Source organism: Salvelinus alpinus, chromosome 2 (assembly GCF_045679555.1).
Source record: "Salvelinus alpinus chromosome 2, SLU_Salpinus.1, whole genome shotgun sequence".
In the NCBI taxonomy this organism is placed as follows: Eukaryota; Metazoa; Chordata; class Actinopteri; order Salmoniformes; family Salmonidae; genus Salvelinus; species Salvelinus alpinus.
The window spans coordinates 53,044,416-53,063,107 of NC_092087.1; the positions used below are offsets into that span (position 1 = coordinate 53,044,416).

General features: G+C 43.3%; 1 protein-coding gene and 1 pseudogene across 4 annotated transcripts in view; both read right to left on the reverse strand.

Annotated features, from left to right (window-relative positions):
* The window catches only part of LOC139564705 (disks large-associated protein 4-like), a 228,772-nt gene that overhangs the window by 15,442 nt on the left and 194,638 nt on the right, over nt 1–18,692 (reverse strand). The window lies entirely within an intron of this gene.
* LOC139568979 (U7 small nuclear RNA) lies at nt 130–186 on the reverse strand (annotated as a pseudogene).

Genomic DNA, 18,692 nt, shown 5'->3' on the forward strand with positions numbered 1-18,692 from the left:
AGACTGTAATATACTGCAATATTTACTGTAGGGGGATTGCAGATTGTAGTATTTATTGTAGTGTTTTGGGGGAAATTACTGCATTATTTACTGTATTGTTTTTGTTTTAATTATCTTTGATATAGAAGTGTGGGCTTTCTCCTTGAAGAAACCTACTGGACAAATACTTAAAGAGCACATGTTCCACAACTTGTAGGTAGGTAGGACTGGGGTCTAAACGGATATTCCAGAGCTTCTGGCTCCCGAATGGCGCAGCATCTCAGTGAAAGAGGTGTCACTACAGTCCTTGGTTCGAATCCAGGCTGCGTCACATCCGGCCATGATTGGGAGTCCCATAGAGCGGCGCACAATTGGCCGGGGTAGGCCGTCATTGTAAATAAGAATTTGTTCTTAACTGACTTGCCTAGTTAAATAAAGGTTACATTAAAATATAATATCTTATGAGAACACAATCTCATTTACAGCAACAACCTGGAGAATATTTACAGGGGAGAGGAATGAGCCAATTGGAAGCTGGGAATGATTAGGCGGCCATGATGGTCAGATTGGGAATTCAGACCGGACACCAGGGTTAACATCCTTACGATAAGTGCCATGGGATTTTTAGTGACAACAGAGAGTCAGGTCCCCCATTTAACTTCCCATCCAAAAGACTGCAGTCTACACAGGGCAATGTCCCCAATCACTGCCCTGGGATGCTTTTATTTCTTTCTTTTTTTACCAGAGGAAAGAGTGCCTCCTACTGGCCCTCCAATACCACTTTCCACAGCATCTGGTCTCCAATCCAGGACCAACCCTGCTTAGCTTCAGAGGCAAGCTAGCAGGAGGATGCAGGGTGGGAGGCTGCTGGCTAATCTTTAGGAAACACAATATATGAGCCTATACTTGGCATGTAATTTTCAGTCCTTGATAGACAGGGGTCAGAGGTGAAACTAATCCAAAATGGCGCAGTCAAAACTATACAGGAACTTATAGTGATAATGACATTGTCAATGAGCCCTATTCTGTGTTGACTGTAACCAAAGGAGCTGCCACTGCTGTTGCCTTTAGATCACACCCCATTTAGTCTTCCTTATGGTCTTATAAAATCTAGTGAAATATGAGTGTGATGAGTATTTCACAAAAAGACAGTGGTTGCTATGTGAAACTTTATTTGACACCATTTATAGACTTACAGACAAAGGATCTTAATTTGAGCCAATATGCTACAACAGGAAAATAATTCTGCAGCAAGAGCAAATGTGAATTATTATGTGGATTATAATATATGGACATTTTTGTAGGGGTTATTACATTTTTCGTAAAAGAAAATCTACTTCAGAAGCCTTTTTTCAGAAACCTTTTAAAACCTTGAATACACTACAAGTTTTCCTGCAACAATGTGATCAAATTAATATCCTACATTTGTATTAAAAGGGGCAAGCAGGATCCTGTTCCATAGGATGCTAATTTGCGGCTAGCATCATGCTACAGATGACTCTGTGGTGGGTCTATTTAGAGTGTGAAAATTAGCGTAGCTGCCTTTGAGAGGCAGAGGACATTTCTTTCACAAAAATGCCAATGTTTACTGTAGCCCAAAAAATGGCTTTCACACAACTTTGCTTCCTTGTTTTCCACTCCTTATGGAGCTTAAGGCAGGGTGGGAGGGGATAAGCAGCAGGCCTATGGAGTAGAATTAGTAGGGACATTGGCTTAGTAATAGCCAGGGGGAGCTAGCTAGATAGCATTTTTGGGGCTTGGGGTGGGCAAAGGTCCAAGTGTACAAGAAAAAAAATCCACAGGAACTTAACCACTGGTGCTTACGTCACCACCCCACAAGACTGTGGATTTTGTGTGAGGACACTTTTATTTCCAATGAATTCCTTAGGTGTGTCCTAAGATGGAAATGGTCATGTGTCATTTTTATATGACTTGTGGAGACTCAACTGACCATATTTGAATAATATTTGAAAGTGGAGATAAATTTAGCCTGGTATAATTCTGGATATATACTGTATATACACACACACACCCTTTTCTCCCCAATAGGTAGTTATAGTCTTGTCCCATCACTGCAACTCCAGTACAGACTCATAAGAGGCAAAGGTAGAGTGCCATGTCTCCTCTGAAACACAAACCTTCCAAGCTGCTCTGCTTCTTGACACACTGCTCACTTAACCCAGAAGCCAGCTGCACCAATGTGTCAGAGGAAACACCGTCCATCTGGTGACCGTGTCAGCGCCCAGCCCACCACAGGAGTCACTAGACCGAAATGGGACAAGGACATCCTGGCCGGCCAAACCCTTCCCTATCCCAGACGACGCTGGGCCAATTGTGCGTTGCCTCATGCGTCTATCGGTCGCGGCTGGCTGCAACACAGCCTGGGCTTGAACCCGGATTTGTAGTGACGCCTCTAGCGCTGCGATGCAGTGCCTTAGACCGCTGCGCCACTCGGGAGGCCCTAGCCTGGTGTAATTCTACCTACCCAGATATGTTTATTATTCACCTACGTGAGTTGAATTTCCTAAATGAGAAGCAGTTATAGTTAAAGGCTAGCTGTACCTTTAACAACAAGCAGGACACATACAATATAGGCCAATGCCATGGCACATCACATTTTGGACATCTAGGCAAAACTGGAGCCAATCGTCCTAAATCAAACCTTCTTCTAACACATTTCCTGAGGCAATTCCCCAAAATGTTTTATGTTTTATGGAAATGTGTACGACTATGACAGCTCTTTTCAAAACAGCTCAAACTTGGTTCGAGGCTGGTCTTTTCATCGACATGTGCAGTATTTCAAACCCTAATATTGTTATGTTAGTAAGATCTCCCTATGACTGTACATCTCAGCTACTCTATGGGCGCCAGCTTTTTAAAAACCCTCGCAGCAGCTTTCAAAAACCCTAGCAGCAGCATAAACATGCGAGGGAACTCGGAAACAAACACTCCAAACAAAAGATCTGTTGTGTGGCTTGATCCACAGACAGCCTTAGCCTCAATGTGTGTCGCGACCTCACCTAATTCATGTTACGTGGTATACCAAAGCTTTTTCGATACTAGTACATGAAAAACGGTTCGGTACTAGGTAAAAAAAACAAAAAAACTTTCGGTACTTCTGTCAAATGTGTCTCACATCGTCTACTGATTGAGGAGTCTGTCTATCAGCACAGCTGATGTCCCCTTATTACACGTGAGCACCGTGCCTGCTCCACTTTTAGCCTGCACTGGGAGTCTGGGCTGCATCATGTTAGCTCCCCACCACAGGAGGTTGGTGGCACCTTCATTGGTAATGGCTGGAGCAGAATATGTGGAAAGGTATCAACAACAAACACATGGTTTCCATGAGTTTGATGCCATTCCATTCGCCCCGTTCCAGCCATTATTATGAGCCGTCCTCCCCTCAGCAACCTCCACTGCAGTCCCCACTCTTGAAGTTAACATACTTGAATAATGCAACACGGCATGTAGAAAAGTTGAAACTGTTAATTACTGTTCGCAAAACAAAATGTCCATGACAGGCTAGAAGAATTTACATTGCAAGAAGATACATGTAGCTTCCATCTTAGTAGGCTAACTTTCCTTGTTAGCTTACTGCTAAAGCTAACATCAATTCACTAACCTAGTACCTTGTTTGTGATAATATGCAAACCATAACGTAAAATATTGCTGATTTGAAAGCTGATTGTCACCAAAAACGTTATTAATTCACTTTTTGTCCTCTGTCTCATGTCTCTCCCAATCGAGATCATGTCCACTAGATCCTTGAACTGACTGTGTGTAAATTATGTCATGGGTCTTAAAGAAACAGCACACACTTTTATAAAAGAAGAGATTGCTTCTTCTATGCAAATGTTGTTGATCAGTACAATAAAATAAGTAACCAAATGCATGCACACTCCTATTGAATATGCATTCAACTGTTTTGTGTGAATAGACCTAGGCTACATCTTGATTTACCCAGTTTATCAATAGACTAGAGATTTATAAATAAAGATAAATAAATAGATGTATTTATTAGAGAAATAAATAAAGTACAATTATGTGGTTATGTAGTTAAATACTTTTTTATTTTTATTGTTACAAAAGTCAAATTTATTATTTGATTGTATAATTGATTCATTAATGCACAACATTCAAAAATCAAACATGTCAAATGTAATGATATTGATCATTCTGGACCTTGGCTAATACGCCTTTTTTGTTTGTTGCCATGGTCTCGTTGTGGTATCAAGTACCGCGATGGTATCGAGTATCTTGACAGTACACCTGGTATCGAAGTCCAAATTCTGGTATCGTGACACTACACCTAATGATGCGCTCACATGGACTCACTCGCGTCTCGCTGTAAAGCGTCAAGCTAGTGTTTGCGTTGCCTCTTGTTGCTGCGTCAAAGTACAGGCTAGCTCTAGGTTACAGTAGAATGGTTGAGCTGGAACTACTAAGGCTAGCTCTAGGTTACAGTAGAATGGTTGAGCTGGAACTACTAAGGCTAGCTCTAGGTTACAGTAGAATGGTTGAGCTGGAACTACTAAGGCTAGCTCTAGGTTACAGTAGAATGGTTGAGCTGGAACTACTAAGGCTAGCTCTAGGTTACAGTAGAATGGTTGAGCTGGAACTAGTAAGGCTAGCTCTAGGTTACAGTAGAATGGTTGAGCTGGAACTACTAAGGCTAGCTCTAGGTTACAGTAGAATGGTTGAGCTGGAACTAGTAAGGCTAGCTCTAGGTTACAGTAGAATGGTTGAGCTGGAACTACTAAGGCTAGCTCTAGGTTACAGTAGAATGGTTGAGCTGGAACTACTAAGGCTAGCTCTAGGTTACAGTAGAATGGTTGAGCTGGAACTACTAAGGCTAGCTCTAGGTTACAGTAGAATGGTTGAGCTGGAACTACTAAGGGTAGCTCTAGGTTACAGTAGAATGGTTGAGCTGGAACTACTAAGGCTAGCTCTAGGTTACAGTAGAATGGTTGGGCTGGAACTACTAAGGCTAGCTCTAGGTGACAGTAGAATGGTTGAGCTGGAACTAGTAAGGCTGGCTCTAGGTTACAGTAGAATGGTTGAGCTGGAACTACTAAGGCTAGCTCTAGGTTACAGTAGAATGGTTGAGCTGGAACTACTAAGGCTAGCTCTAGGTTACAGTAGAATGGTTGAGCTGGAACTACTAAGGCTAGCTCTAGGTTACAGTAGAATGGTTGGGCTGGAACTACTAAGGCTAGCTCTGGGTGACAGTAGAATGGTTGAGCTGGAACTACTAAGGCTAGCTCTAGGTTACAGTAGAATGGTTGAGCTGGAACTACTAAGGCTAGCTCTAAGTTACAGTAGAATGGTTGAGCTGGAACTACTAAGGCTAGCTCTAGGTTACAGTAGAATGGTTGAGCTGGAACTACTAAGGCTAGCTCTAGGTTACCTTAGAATGGTTGAGCTGGAACTACAAAGGCTAGCTCTAGGTTACAGTAGAATGGTTGAGCTGGAACTACTAAGGCGAGCTCTAGGTTACAGTAGAATGGTTGAGCTGGAACTACTAAGGCTAGCTCTAGGTTACAGTAGAATGGTTGAGCTGGAACTACTAAGGCTAGCTCTAGGTTACAGTAGAATGGTTGTGCTGGAACTACTAAGGCTAGCTCTAGGTTACAGTAGAATGGTTGAGCTGGAACTACTAAGGCTAGCTCTAGGTTACAGTAGAATGGTTGAGCTGGAACTACTAAGGCTAGCTCTAGGTTACAGTAGAATGGTTGAGCTGGAACTACTAAGGCTAGCTCTAGGTTACAGTAGAATGGTTGAGCTGGAACTACTAAGGCTAGCTCTAGGTTACAGTAGAATGGTTGAGCTGGAACTACTAAGGGTAGCTCTAGGTTACAGTAGAATGGTTGAGCTGGAACTACTAAGGCTAGCTCTAGGTTACAGTAGAATGGTTGGGCTGGAACTACTAAGGCTAGCTCTAGGTGACAGTAGAATGGTTGAGCTGGAACTAGTAAGGCTGGCTCTAGGTTACAGTAGAATGGTTGAGCTGGAACTACTAAGGCTAGCTCTAGGTTACAGTAGAATGGTTGAGCTGGAACTACTAAGGCTAGCTCTAGGTTACAGTAGAATGGTTGAGCTGGAACTACTAAGGCTAGCTCTAGGTTACAGTAGAATGGTTGGGCTGGAACTACTAAGGCTAGCTCTGGGTGACAGTAGAATGGTTGAGCTGGAACTACTAAGGCTAGCTCTAGGTTACAGTAGAATGGTTGAGCTGGAACTACTAAGGCTAGCTCTAAGTTACAGTAGAATGGTTGAGCTGGAACTACTAAGGCTAGCTCTAGGTTACAGTAGAATGGTTGAGCTGGAACTACTAAGGCTAGCTCTAGGTTACCTTAGAATGGTTGAGCTGGAACTACAAAGGCTAGCTCTAGGTTACAGTAGAATGGTTGAGCTGGAACTACTAAGGCGAGCTCTAGGTTACAGTAGAATGGTTGAGCTGGAACTACTAAGGCTAGCTCTAGGTTACAGTAGAATGGTTGAGCTGGAACTACTAAGGCTAGCTCTAGGTTACAGTAGAATGGTTGTGCTGGAACTACTAAGGCTAGCTCTAGGTTACAGTAGAATGGTTGAGCTGGAACTACTAAGGCTAGCTCTAGGTTACAGTAGAATGGTTGAGCTGGAACTACTAAGGCTAGCTCTAGGTTACAGTAGAATGGTTGAGCTGGAACTACTAAGGGTAGCTCTAGGTTACAGTAGAATGGTTGAGCTGGAACTACTAAGGCTAGCTCTAGGTTACAGTAGAATGGTTGGGCTGGAACTACTAAGGCTAGCTCTAGGTGACAGTAGAATGGTTGAGCTGGAACTAGTAAGGCTGGCTCTAGGTTACAGTAGAATGGTTGAGCTGGAACTACTAAGGCTAGCTCTAGGTTACAGTAGAATGGTTGAGCTGGAACTACTAAGGCTAGCTCTAGGTTACAGTAGAATGGTTGAGCTGGAACTACTAAGGCTAGCTCTAGGTTACAGTAGAATGGTTGAGCTGGAACTACTAAGGGTAGCTCTAGGTTACAGTAGAATGGTTGAGCTGGAACTACTAAGGCTAGCTCTAGGTTACAGTAGAATGGTTGGGCTGGAACTACTAAGGCTAGCTCTGGGTGACAGTAGAATGGTTGAGCTGGAACTACTAAGGCTAGCTCTAGGTTACAGTAGAATGGTTGAGCTGGAACTACTAAGGCTAGCTCTAAGTTACAGTAGAATGGTTGAGCTGGAACTACTAAGGCTAGCTCTAGGTTACCTTAGAATGGTTGAGCTGGAACTACAAAGGCTAGCTCTAGGTTACAGTAGAATGGTTGAGCTGGAACTACTAAGGCGAGCTCTAGGTTACAGTAGAATGGTTGAGCTGGAACTACTAAGGCTAGCTCTAGGTTACAGTAGAATGGTTGAGCTGGAACTACTAAGGCTAGCTCTAGGTTACAGTAGAATGGTTGTGCTGGAACTACTAAGGCTAGCTCTAGGTTACAGTAGAATGGTTGAAGTGGAACTACAAAGGCTAGCTCTAGGTTACAGTAGAATGGTTGTGCTGGAACTACTAAGGCTAGCTCTAGGTTACAGTAGAATGGTTGAGCTGGAACTACGAAGGCTAGCCTCTAGGTGAAACTAGAGGCTGCAGCACTGATAAACTGTACGCCCTTGTGTCACTCCCAAACCACAGACAATTCCTGAATCGTCTTAGTGTAAAGAACTGCAAACTTTCACAGTCTTCTCACTGTAAATGTAAGGAACATCGCTAAGAGTATCCAGAACAAAAAAAAATGTCTTGCACAAATGAAACATAAATCCCTATAACAAGGTCAAGAGCAAGAGGGGGCCTTCACTTGGAATGCAACAACAACACACAGAACATTTAAAATACATAGGTTTCACATCGACAACGAACATACCAGCATGACAGGTTGAGCCCTGAATGACAGATGCTCTTCGGGAATGCTCTGGCTTTCACCAATCCATCACTATTAGCAACAATAACACTGTACCCAGTCGCTTCTCTCTCTCCTCATACACCACAAGTTGCCTCACCTCGCATATCTAGTTCAAATGGTGCCGTCACATTCTTTCCCACAACAGTAGAGCTTTTAGAACTGTACAACAACAGCAAATAGCTTGTGTAAGGACGAGTATAAGTACACATTTCCAATGTTGTCATCCATCTCCTCATTGACATGCCACCGATAACATAATCAGTAACTACCGTGGTCGGGCCCCAGGGAAAGCGTTTTCTAAAGAGAGACAGGAAAGCAACACATGCTGTTAAAGATGTACTGCCATATCGACCGCTGTGAGTTGTTGATTCCTGTGTTATGTGTGGGTCTGCGGGTCACACTTAATATTGCAAAAACCCTATACCAGAGTAAATATCTGGGTAATACATTATAATGTATGTAATTACCCTGTAATAGGATAGAATTAAATGCTCTTATGGAATGTTTACTATTTTTGCCGGCGTTTTAGAAAATGTATTTAAAAAGGTTAGCACTGTGTACAGCAACTGCTTGCAAGGAAGATTGTATGACATAAATTATGTAAGACTAGGCCTATATCAGAAAATATTCCCTCATAGCTACCCAGGAATAAGACTTTTGTGATTTAGGCAATGTGTTTCCCTGCTGTTTAATGCTTTACCTGTATCCCCGAGCTTCTGACAGACATCCATGCCAGGGGAAGATAGTGCTGAAGGGGGACTAGTGACCACTGCCTGTCTGCCACCTCTAATAACGTCGACAGGGCTGAATGGGCTTGTCGTCGCAATGGCAGCTATGTGACATGCTGGCTCCACTCCAGATTCCAGTCTGTATGTTTGTGTGCATGTGTGAGAAGCATTTTGGATACTTGCCCTGCCCTATGGGGCTCCAAGTGGCATATTATTCTTGCATAATTACAAACAGTCTGCCCAGAATTTATCCTTGTGTGAAACCCCCCCCCCCCCCCCCCCAAAATCAGCTTTCTTACAAAAAACCCTAACAGATGGAAAATCATAAATGACCTCCTCTTCTCAAATTACACGGATATTATTCATGTTGGTTTACATGGTTATTGAGGTTGTGGGTTTTGGGTTTGCCTATCACCTACATCAGGCTAGCTCTGTGACAAAGGGATGGATACAGAAGAGAGGAAACGTCTCGAGAAGGGAAAAAAGGGTGCATCTCAATAGTTTAAAGTAGCTCCCTTTAGGTGTCTTCTTTAGGTCATTTGCACAGGACATTAAAAAAAATTGACAGGCGAAAGCAGTTCCCTGGAAGGCATCCTCCCCTGCGTCTTCAGATCAGTCAAGATGAAGGAAAGGAGACAAGGAGAGGAAGCCACCTGAGACTTTTGAGATACACCCAATTAAATGTGAAATGTGTGATCTCCTACCAACACGGGACGAGAGTGCAGCTGTCTCCAGAGTACATTTCCCTCCCAATTTCAGGCTATTATGCATAAATCACTCACACACACAACATAAGACAGCCCAATGTGCGATGACTGCTATGACGCAACTAATCTTTCCACCAGTTACGTACATAATGTTGATGCTGACAAAGCTTGCTTTCAGAAGCCATCTGCAAAGCAGTTTAAAGCTTTGCAAACAGTCCATCGAAATACTGTTCCTGCTTAATGGCACTTATTGAATGAAGCTCAGGCTGTACGGGTTGTTGGCTGCCACCACCAAACTGAAATCCTATTAAATAGGAGTAGCTGTTCTGACTTAACCAGAAGGACTAAAACAAAAACAACACTGGAAACACAGAGCTTTGTTAAAAATGTTTACTCCGAGTGGAACGTGTGGGGACAACGGTCCGGTCTTCTCCTGCCATCTGTATTAACGGTCAAGCTATCAACTTGCGGGACTCTAGTTCACCATGAGTTATTGGAAGTGTAAAAAAAAGAATATATCATGGACAGATGCAAACTAAGCAGGATAGTTGTCATGACAAGTCATTCCATCCCACTGGGCACATACTGGTTGAATCAACACTGTTTCAACTCCCGAGTGGCACAGTGGTCTAAGGCACTGTATCTCAGTGCTTGAGGTGTCACTACACACACCCTGGTTCGAATCCAGGCTGTATCACAACCAGCTGTTATTGGGCGTCCCATAAGGCAGCGCACAATTGGCCCAGCGTCGTTCGGGTTTGGCCGGTGTAGGCTGTCATTGTAAATAAGAACTTGTGCTTAACTGACTTGCCTAGTTAAATAAAATAAAAATGGAATAATATAAAAATTCTACGTAAATTGTCAATGTATTGTGATGTGGAAAATACGTTATCAACCAGTACTGTTTTCATCTCAGTTCAATCAACGTTGTCAACATTGAAATGAAGGTAAAACTTCAACTTAAATACATTGACTTAACCTGACTAACAGGCTGTAACATCAATATAATTTCAACACAATCATTAGAACTGTTTGTTTACGTGTTGAAATTGTGTTGAAAAGTCCACATAGAAATGTAAACATTTTTTTTATCCTATAATCAATATACTGTATCTAAGCCCATTCAATCTGTCCCGTGAGGTGGTTTGAGTAAAATTATTATTATTCGATTTTCTTCAGGAGAATTGACATTGAAATGACTAAAACTAAATCATAACGATAATGATAATAGACTTAAATGTATAGTCTCTTTACTCTGTCCAGCTTGCTAACAGTCATCGAAATGAAAGCTAGAAAGTCAGGGAAAAGGAAATATAAGTAAATATGACGGCAAGGAAATAGAACCAATTTCAAGTGCGGCCCTCCGGACCTATGTCAATTTGGTCATATGTGTATTTTATTCTTAACTACTCTCCTTCTCCGCTCTCTCAGCAACAGTTTTCTCCCAGTGGTTGCCAAGTGGCCCAATGCCATACCAGCTGACCTGTGTGGGTAGTTTAATCTAATACCAGCCATGAGATGCTGGCAAATTCAACTGTTCCCCCATTGCTCTTACAACTCTCCTTGACTGCCCAAAATATCACCCCATACAGCCATCTGCCTGGACAGTAAGCTTCCAACACAAAAAGACACTCGAACAATTAGGGTACTCCTCAACCCCAGAGTCACTCCGTTGAAACGTTCAGGATAACTTCACACTATTGTATACATGCTACACTGAGACAGAGGTTCCTAACATAGGACGAAATTGGTTTGGAGGTCGGATGAGCATGGTCACTCAAATTATTGGTTTGGTGAGCAAAGCCAGCAACAGGCTGGAAGAAAACCTCAAAACAAGGACTGGGGTAGCAGCAGGCGTATTTGAATGTTAAATAGTAAAAGGAGTTAAGAGCAAGGAAAGTATGGTCGAATCTCATCGGCTCTTAAAACGTTGGGAATTGTTAAAGATGGTCATACCATGTATCATTTATATATGTGATTTGGAATTTTAGGACCCCTTTAGGTATCAATCATTTGTATTTTTTTTATTATTTGATAAAAAATATTGAATTTGGGCTTTACTACTATAGCCCATAGAAACACATTCATAAATGGCAAAATAGACAGTCAAGAGTCTGTCCTATATCTAGGAGATATAAGAAAGCTCACCAAATATATGTATATTTTTCCCTTATTTTTGTTGCCATAAAACTCCATACTTCCATTAAGTTGTATGGGTTACCTTCAGATGAGATCAGTAGAGCAAAACGGAGACCATCATCGTGTTCATGAGAGTCTCATCTCCCCATAGTGGTCATATTTGTAGGCCAAACTGTTTGGAAACTACAGACGTTTTCGCGAGAAGGCCAATTTTCAGGATGTCTCATGGTCTGACAAACACCGCTGTAGCTCGGCCACCTTCCAACGCAGATGCGGAAGGCCGACATAGGTGGATGCGGTGGATTGAGACGCAGCCCATGCAAAAAACCCAGATATCTTTAGCTTAAATTGATAGATTTTGATTAGGGTCACAATGTTACTTAGATTGACGCACGGGTGTGTCAATAGACTTTTAAGGATTATAAACAATGTCTAGCCTATGTTCTATTCTAAAAAACAGGGGAGTTTCCGTACAGAAGAGTGGTTCATGTATACATTGCTTGCCCTCACTTACTCTCCCACTCATCCCATGGCTAACACAGAACCGCACCCAGACTACTATCGTGGGGGGCACTTTGTAACGCTCGTCTGAAGAAGAGGACCAAGGTGCAGCGTGGTAAGTGTTCATGCTTCTTTATTAAAAACCGAACACCAAACAAAACAACAAAAGAACAACGAACGTAACGTCTTGAAGGCTCACCAGAGCTAACCAAAACAACATCCCACAAGCTAAAGTGGCAAAACAGGCTGCCTAAGTATGATTCCCAATCAGAGACAACAATAGACAGCTGTCCCTGATTGAGAACCATACCCGACCAAAACATAGAATCACAAATCATAGAAATAAAGAACATAGAATGCCCACCCCAAATCACACCCTGACCAAACCAAATAGAGACATAAAAAGGCTCTCTAAGGTCAGAACGTGGCACACTTGTCCTCCCATGGGCACACAAATGGTTATAACATTTTCATAATAACAGTACTCCTAATTTCAGCCGTAGAGCACTCTAGTAGGATATACTTGGTGGTGTGGAGGTCCTTAATAATTGATAAAGTGGTGGGTGGGTCCATGAAATAATCCCATAGTGTTCCACTGTTCCGGAGGGAGACTGACACAAACCCAGAAGCAATAAAAGCACTTGGGGGACGGAACGGGACGGGACGGGACGGGGGGGGCAGCAGTCGTTATGGCCCTCAGGCATCAGATCTGTAACTAAGGATGGATGGAGGGAGAACAGTATTGTTGGGTGGAGGAGCTGCCTCAACGTGTGAAAGAAAGTGAGTTGTAAACCGCTTTAGGTGGTTTATTGCTTTTGTGCTGATAGTCCTCTACGGCGTCAACGATACTAAACAAAACAAAAACTTCTCATGGCACACAATTCCCACTGTCAGTTTTACTCAGTCTTACCCTGTGGCTTAACTCCTACAGTCCCACGTGACACCGGCACATTTTTGACTTCTTTTGGTTGTACCATTGGACTTGTCTATTTCTTCTGCATCCACTGATATCAACCATTGGTCTGTGTGATTAACAGGGGCTGAGCTAGAGCGATGTATGTGAGACAAGGGCAGATCCCGAAGAGGTCCGGGGGCGATTCTTCTCACAAAAAACGTCTATAAAGTTCAAATGGGTTTCACAAAAAACTATTATGACCCATCTATGAAAAGCTGAGACTCTCACGAACACGTACATTTAATGAATTGCTCTATGATGCTCACAAGCCACTCAAGAGTAGTTAGGAGGTAAGGGGTAGCTTCATTCCATAGTAGAGGACTCCTGATATCTCCGGAGTGATAAGTATCATTTCTGTCTCTATCTGTTGTCCAGTACTGTCTTTTTGCTAGCTAGGGCCATCTACTTGAAGTGTTGCCTGTCTTCCCAGTAGCCTACTTGGTGTGTGAACTGCCGACTGCTCATAACTTGCAGATGATTGTTGATACATCAGCCAGGATCAAGGGGCAGGGCAATTTGTGACATGTTTTGGTAATCAGTGGCTGTATTGGAGGGGGAGTTGTTTCTCCTCTCCTAAGCTATCAGCAATTAGTACAGGGAGGTGTACTCTTCACCTCTGCTAGACAATTAGCAATTAGTGTTAGTACTTCGGTCTCCCCTGGTTTCTTAGCGGTGGATTCGTCAGTGGCGGTCTCGTCGGCAAAACTAAGACCATCACCGAAAACAAAGACGGTTCTGTCAAGTTGTTCGAGGAAGGAGAGAAGGCACCACTCTCACTTGAGTATCTTACCTAGTTATTTTCAGATGCTCTTTTGTAGCTTTGGCAACTGTTTTCTATGTTTTCTATACCTCACCCTTTCCCAATCCCCTCCAACTCACAAGACCGGCAATATGCCTCATCTTTACTAGAGGCTGTTTTCCTACTAATCTCACTGCAAACCCCGTCCAGGTCTCTGATCACTACTTTGTTAACCTTTTCTGTCTCCCTTTCCTCCAGCCCCTATCCAGATGACCATGATCTGTCAATCGTTCTCTCGCTCTCTCCTCTTCTATCCTATCATCACTCCCTTCTGCTAAATCTTTCTGTCTCCTGCCTCTTCGCCCCTACTCTCCTCCCTTTCCGCATCCTATGACTCTCACTGTCCCCTTTCCTGCTGGTCGACTCGGCTATCCCCTCTTGGTCTGTGGCTGAGTGACTCATTACGAGCTTACAGAACAGAGCTGTGGGCAGCTGCGCAAAAATAGAGAACTAAACTTCTGGAGGACCTATCATACTTTACTCCCTCTTTATCTCCTCTTCCCCTGTATCAGCTGCTAAAGACACTTTCTATCACTCTAAAGTTCAAGCTTTGGACTCTAACCCTAGGAAACTATTTTCCACCTTCTCCTCACTCTCTGCAGACGATTTTGTCAACCACTTTGTAAAAGGTTGACGACGTCTGCTCCTTATTCACTCAGCCTATTGAGACCACTGGTCCCACTCACACAGAACTAGCCTACGTGTTGATCGCTCTCTCGCTCTCTCCAGATGAAATCTTGCGAGGTATGGCCACCCAACAACCTGCCAGCTCAACCCCATCCCCTCCTTTCTCAAGATCATCTCTGGAGACCTTCTCACTTCCCTCATCAACTCATCCCGGGGTGGCAGGTAGCCTAGTGGTAAGCGCTTTGGGTTGCTAGATCTAATCCCTGAGCTGACAAGGTAGGTAGCAAGGCAGGTAACCTAGGAACAGTGGGTTGTCAGTGTAAATAAGAATTTGTTCTTAACTGACTTGCCTCTTTAAATAAAAATCCCTGATCATTGGCTGCGTCCCCTCTGACTTAAAAATGTCGAGTCGCTCCCCGACTCCATCTGATGTCAAACTACAGACCTGTATCTTCTTTCCTTTCTTCACAAAACACCTGAGCGTGCTGTTTCTGATCAACTCTCTCGTTATCTCTCAGAACCATCTTGACCCTAACCAGTCAGGCTTCAAGACTGGTCACTCAACCAAGACTGCTCTGTCAGAGGCTCTCCGCACTGCAAAAGCTGACCCTCTCTTCTCTGTTCTCATCCTCCTAGATCTAGCCACTGCCTTTGACACCATGAACCATGAGATCCTCCTTTCCACCCTCTCAGGGCTGGGCGTCTCAGGCTCTGCACACTCTTGGATTGCGTCCTACCTGGCAGGCAGCTGCTACAAGGTGACATGGAGGAGCTTTCTGCACCATGTATTCTCACTACTGCTGTCACCCAGGGCTTGGTTTTAGGCCCTCTTCTCTCTATACAGTCTCTCGGCTCTTTCATATCCTCTCATGGTCTCTCCTGTCATTGCTATGTGGATGACACTCAACTACTCTTCTCCCCCCCGACACATCTCTGCGTGCCTGGCAGATGTCGGCTCAACCTCGCCAAGACGGAGCTGTACTTCCTCCGGGAGAAGGCCTGCCTGCTCAAAAATCTCCATCACAGTTGACAACTCCACAGTTTCACCCAGCAAATATTCTTGGCGTGACCCTGGACAAAACCTTCCCGTTCTCTGCAAACATCAAAGCGGTGACTCGTTGATGCTCTACAATATCCGTAGAGCACGACCCTACCTCACACAGGAAGCAGCGCATGTCCTAATCCAGGCACTTATCTCCTGTCTGGACTACTGCAACTCGCTGTTGGCTGGGCTCCCTGCTTGTGCCATCAGACCCCTGCAACTTATACAGAATGCTGATGCCTGGTTTTTAACATTCCCAAGTTCTCCCATGTCACCCTGCTCCTCTGCACATTCCACTGGCTTCCAGTTGAAGATCGCATACACTACAAGACCATAGCGCTTGCCTATGGAGCAGCAAGAACTGCCCGTTCCTACCTTCAGGCTATGCTCAAACACTATACCCCAAGCACTGAGTTCTGCCACCTCCTGGCCCTCCCACACTTACGGGAGGGCAGGTCCCACTCAACCCAATCCAAACTCTGCATTGTCCTGGCACCCCAATGGTGGGACCAGCATCCCCCTGAAGCTAGTACAGCAGAGTCCCTTCGGAAAGCACTTGAAACCCAACGTCAACACAGGAGATTGATGGCACCTTAATTGGGGAGAACGGGCTCGTGGTAATGACTGGCGTGGAATCAGAGGAATGGTATCAAACACATGGTTTATAGGTGTTTAATGCCGTTCCATTTGCTCCTTTCCGGCCATTATTATGAGCAGTTATCCCCTCAGCAGCCTCCACTACTCTTTGAAGAGTATCTCAAATAATCTTACATTTGGTATGGTTTCTTAAGCCACAAATGAAAGGAGGTTGGTCGGGAAGGACGGATAGGCTACTTTGTATGTTAGCTAACCCCTAACCTTAACCATAATGGAGTATTCCTTAAAGGGCCGTAGCCATTTCCTGCCGTCAAATTACCTAGTGGCCTCATGGGTGGAATGTTAGTATTTTTCTAATATGATAATTAATAAACGTATTTTTTCTTAAATAACACCTCTGGTGTTTGTCAAATTGTTTTGTTATTTCAGTCTTCTGTGATGTATACTGAACCAAAATATGAACGCAACATGTGAAGTGTTGCTTCCATGTTTCATGAGCTGAAATAAAAGTTCCCAGAAATGTTCAATATGCACAAAAAGCTTCTCTCAAATTTTGTGCACACATTTGTTCACATCCCTGTTAGTGATAATTTCAAGATATTCCGTCCACCTGACTAGAAGCTGGTTAAACATGATCATTACACAGGTGTGCCTTGTGCTGGGGACAATAAAAAGCCACTCTAAAATGTGCTGTTTTATCACACAACACAATGTCACAGTTGTCTCAAGTTGAGGGGAGCATGCAATTGGCATGCTGAGTGCAGGAATGTCAACCACAGCTGTTGCCAGAGAATTTAATGTTCATTTCTCTATCATAAGCCACCTCCAACATCGTTTTAGAGAATTTGGCAGTACATCCACCTGGCCTCACAACTGTAGACCATGTGTAACCACGCCAGCCCAGGACCTCCACATCCAACATCTTCACCTGCGGGATCGACTGCGACCAACCACCAGGACAGCTGATGAAACTAAGGAGTATTTCTGTCTGTAATGAAGCCCTTTTTTGGGGAAAAACTCATTCTGATTGGCTGGGCCTGGCGCCCAAGTGGGTGGGCCTATGCCCTCCCAGGTCCACCTATGGCTGCGCCCCTGCCCAGTTATGTGAAATCCATAGATTAGTAAAATCGTTGAAATTGTTGCATCTATATTTTTGTTCAGTACATATTTTTTGGATGGATACATATATAATAAAATGTAGAACAATCCACATATATATATATATATATATATATACACACACACATATATACATATACTGTGTATATAAAATAAGATGGAGACCAATCCACACAAAACATATATATAGTGTGGATTGTTCTCCATCCACCCCGGATTCAGAATATACCATCTTCATAGTCATGGTATTCTTTGTTCAATAGTTAGCTACTGATGAATGAATATCCACCGAATATCCAATATAAAAGGAATTTGACCTCGGTTGACTTAACGTTACACCGCGAGCGCTCTGATCTCGATTCCCGAATATTGCGCATCTATAGGCTAAACTGTGGCTTAATTTTACGAAAGTCAACTGTCCTCGTGTAGGTTTACTGTCAAAATCAAATACAGTTATAGTAATGTATCCATCCATACAGTATCCCTTGCATTATACTCGCTAACATTATAGTTTGCAAAGCTGTTCAGGACTTAAAATGAGAACCGATTTGGATGAATTTATATTTCCATAAAAGTCACAGCCGAAGGTAAACATTATTGGCAAAAAACACTTACCCTCGTATCAGATGATAAAAACTGAAAACGAAGCCTAGAAATGGCTAAAATCAGGATTGCAGGAGCTGTTACTTTGAAACAACCCGATCCAACACAGCTTCTGTCAAGGACGATAAATAGAAGCAAGCTTTTGGTAAAGCCTTCTTTGTATTGCCCAGTTCCCAGGAAACGGTGGGAAAAGAGGCGTGGTGATTACGGCCAAGAGCGCTGTAATGTGGAGGCTTTGGACGTGGAAGTAGGCTATCATTTCACGGATACAAAATAGCAAGGAAACTCACGATGGCAATTCAAACCAACTGAGTGTGTCTTTCATCCTCTGTATTATGACTGGTTCATAGTCTAGTAGAGAGAGAGAGAGGGGGAGAGAGAGACAGGCTTCAGCCTTCACCGACGCCAACTTCACAGGTGGCCAAGCCTGGACCATAGCCAAGGGTGACTATGACCTTGTCAGATATGGGATAACAACAGGATTTGTTCACAGCCTGATATCATAGACTAGACATAACATAGTAAATGTAAATCTTGCATGCTCAAATTAGTATGATATGTTACATTTGGTATGGTTACATAAGACAGATGGTTACTTGGGTGGATGTATAACGCGAACGTTTAGCAACCCAAAGGTTGTGAGTTTGAATCTCATCATGGACAACGTTAGCATTTTAGCAACTATTCAACTACTTACTACTTTTTAGCTGCAGTACTTTGCAACTACTTAGGATATTAGCTAACCCTTCCCCTAACCTTAACCCTTTTAGCTAATCCTTACACAAACCCTAACAGTAACCCTTTAACCTTAACCCCTAGCCTAGCTAACGTTAGCCAGATAACTATTATCCACCTAGCTAGAATTCATAGCATGTCATACATTTTGCAAATTCGTAACATATAATACGAATAATAATTCGTAACACACAGTATAATACAAAATGAGCGATGGATGTCCA